Genomic DNA, 3,712 nt, shown 5'->3' with positions numbered 1-3,712 from the left:
CCCACCATGTTCCCATTTCTGATCGAGCTGGCTTTAAGTCTCAATCACATTATGTTTCGGCTACGCGGGATTTGATGTCGAAAGGGACAATTCTCAGAACCCGCACAATTCCAGGAAACCCACGTAGCTAGGTTACCATTTTCGCTTAACACAAAGACTTGAACGCCAAATACTAATCGATTACCGCTCCGATTGGGATCACGTGAGGCTTCAGAAGCAGAACTTTCGTCTGATTGGTTGTCTCTATCCGAGACTGAGGTCCAGCCGAGACATTTCTGTGAAGTTTGAAAAAATCTCGCGTAGCCGCTTCATTGTTTCCGTAGCTAGGCGGGACTTGGCTTCAGGCGAGGCTCTTTTTTCTAAGAATCCTACCGTTTAAGCCAGTCCTACCAGAATCTCGTTTCTCAGAAACGCCCCGTCTAGCAGGAACTGTAGCCATGTGTGATAACCTCTTTACAATTCGAGCCGCCCAGACGGTATAGTGGTTAGGGAAGCCTGACTGCGATACCGAAGGCCCGGATTGGAATCCCGGAGAAGGCATGGATGTAACTGTCTGTCCCTTCATAGGAGACAAAGGTGGTCCACCTATTAGCTGTCTCCATAATAAACAGACCACCACATCTGGCCTTAGGAGTGCCCGATGCCGACATAGGCAAGTGCCGCCATTGAAAAAAAAAAGCTTTACAATTCGAATGTGGATCGATTCAAAATTAAAAGATGTGAAACATAATACAGGAACCAAATACTTTTAAACAAAATAAGTGGCTACAAATTCAGTTAAATAAAAGTACACGACAAATCGGTTACTTAAAAAGCAATAAATAAAAAATAAGCAATTAAAAAATATAATACTACAAAATACATAAAAATTAAAATGCAAATAAACAAAATATTAAAACGTAAATAAAAATTAAGGCAGCTAAGGAGTACGTTTATTGTTTTTAAGTCGCTCACTTTCTTAAGCTATTGAAAACTGATAATTTTAAGATTCAACTTACGATGGTTCAACAAGGTGATTTTTTTCCGGTGTGCTGTGAGAAATTTTTCCTAACATATATAAATTAATTTCTTATAGAAAGCCATCCACGAAAGCATGGGTCCTAACGTAGATATCTCTCGAATGCTTTCTCCGTAACGATAACTAGCGTTATCGAAAATTTAGGTACCAGAAATTATAGCACAATAACTTAAAATATATGAGTTTTGTTTGAGAAAACATATGAAGGTGTCTCAAACGAAACATTGTACCAAATTATATATAAAAATGTTTGCAAAAATGCAAAATGTTAGTGTCTGAAGTAAAATTAATTAGTTATAAATGAAACTGAGATCAAATTAAAATTTTTTTTAATTTCAGGTGAGCAGTAATTTTTATTTAAGGGAAAAATTAAAATAATCATTTTGTACACGAAAGTTTAGATTCTACCGTAAAGTGACAAAATGTTTCCCATTCAAAAGGACTACGGTGAGCTCTTCTTATCAATTTTGTAAGCAAAATCATTTATAGCAACAAGGGCATACAAATAATAAAATTTTATTTTTAACAAAATGTCATATATTTTAGAACTGCTCATTTTTGCTTCCTTGTACAAAATAAAAGAAGTATCGTAATCACGAAAAATTTACGGTATCAAATTTGAGAGGAAATATACATTTTGACCGTTCTCTCATCCATTTGGACGATTTTTTTCCCGTAACATTTGTACGTACTCATATAATCTATTTTTCCAAAAATGGATTGCAAAATGGATTTACAATGGGTTCAAAAGGGATTTTTCTCGTGAAGTCTGGACGTACATACTCATGTATACTCCCATTACACATAAACATGGACGTACATACTCCCATTACCCAAAAACAACTAGCCGTAAAAACTGAAATTTTGTATATGAGCCTGCTATGACAAATAATTATGCACCTCCCTTTTTTACTGTAATCGAAACTTAAATATATATACGCACCCTCTTACCCGGCTTTCATTTTCTCAATCGTTGGTCGTATTCATTTAGTACTTCCAGTTACAGAACTATTTTAAATGATTAAAATCTTCATATAGTAGCAATACCAAATTTAAATATATATATATATATATATATATATATATATATTGTAACGATCTCATTCATAGTTTCGATTGTGTTCTAAATGAAAGTGCTCGAAGTTTTTAATTATTTCTTGTGAGTTAAGTCTATTCACTAAAGTTTTATAAATTCACTTATGTTTTAAATTCTTTGGACTATATGCTCTTCGTTTAAAAGTAAAGTTTTGGTTTGAATTTTTTACTAAAGTATTTTATTATTTAACTTACGTTTTCAAATCTTTGAATAGAATTAATTGTCTTTATTTATGGTACAACATCTTAATTATAATTTACTTTTTTCCCTTGCTTTGGGGAGGGACCAGAATTTTCGGGTGAATTATTATAATTAAAATACATTGAAATGGTTCATCGACTAATTCTGGATGCACAAAAGCAAGGATTTTTGTTAGAAGGGAGATTTCAATTGATTTCAACGTTCCTCTCCCTGACGAAGTGGCACTGAAGTTGATTGACCTTTTCTTCTCATATGTTCTTTCTCCTTTAAATTTCATTGATTTTTTGCTTTGGGGTATTGCTTGTTTGTAGAGTTTTGGTTTTAACATTTATTAAATTCTTTATTGAATTTATTAGATTATTTGAAGTTTATTACTTATAAATTTTAGTTTTCGGTCTTACTAAGCATGACTAGGCATGACTAGGGTCGACTAGGCATGATTATATTTTGTTATTTTTAAAAAAATCATTTTGTAATTATATATATGTATATTCGACAAAAAAAAAAAAAAAAAAAAAATCTGACTTGCGGTCTCCCGGTTCCAAACTTATATTCACGAAAGTTTTATACTCGTCTTGATAAAATATGTTAAATAGAAAATATATTTTTTTTTTGGTCAAGTTCTCTTTTCCGTTCCTGGGGGTGTTCTCCGTTTGTTTTGACTTCTGGTTCAGTTCAGTGTTTAATTCATTTAGGATTTTTTTTTTTTGTCACTGTTGGTTGACTGAATTGTTAAGGTGTTTTTTTCCCCTCACTAGTTTTTTTTTTTTTTTTTTTGGTTTGTGTAATTTTATTAACTTGTTTTTGCAAATGGATTTTTTTTTTGACACTTCACTCCTGCTGTTTAATTGGTTATGTGAATTGCATTTACATTTTGAATTTAATCTGTTAAACTTAATGCTTTGTAAGTAAATTTTTAATTTTTTTTTTCACTGCTCTCCGTGACAACTAGTAACTAGTTTTGAGTTGATTATTTGTATGGCACTTAACTTGGTACTATTTGAAATGCTGTTTTGTTTTGTTTTGAAAAAAAAAATTTTGATGCTCAAATTTTTTTTTCCCTGGTGCGTGGGGGAATATGTTATGTCGCGAATTTCAATTACTAATATGTGTTTTAAGTTATTATTATTCTAATATTTTTATTCGTATTCATGTGTATTTTAATCTGGAAAAAAGTATTCTTAGGCTCTTAAGGTGTTGTTTAACTTGTTGTTCTTGAGTAGGAATTGTAACAAAGGCGAGAGACGGTTGCAAGGAAACACAAAAATTTTCAGATTTAACATTGGTGCCGCGACCAGGATGACTGGCAGACCAACACTTAAAAATTTTCTACGTAACATTGGTGCCGTGACATCGCGACTGGCAGACCACTAGCATATTTTTTGCGTATATTATTT

Source organism: Stegodyphus dumicola, chromosome 4 (genome assembly GCF_044657685.1).
Source record: "Stegodyphus dumicola isolate Sdum_Otavi_A_Nest chromosome 4, ASM4465768v1".
In the NCBI taxonomy this organism is placed as follows: domain Eukaryota; kingdom Metazoa; phylum Arthropoda; class Arachnida; order Araneae; family Eresidae; genus Stegodyphus; species Stegodyphus dumicola.
The sequence above is the reverse complement of the archived record's forward strand: the minus strand, read 5'-3'. Positions refer to the sequence as shown.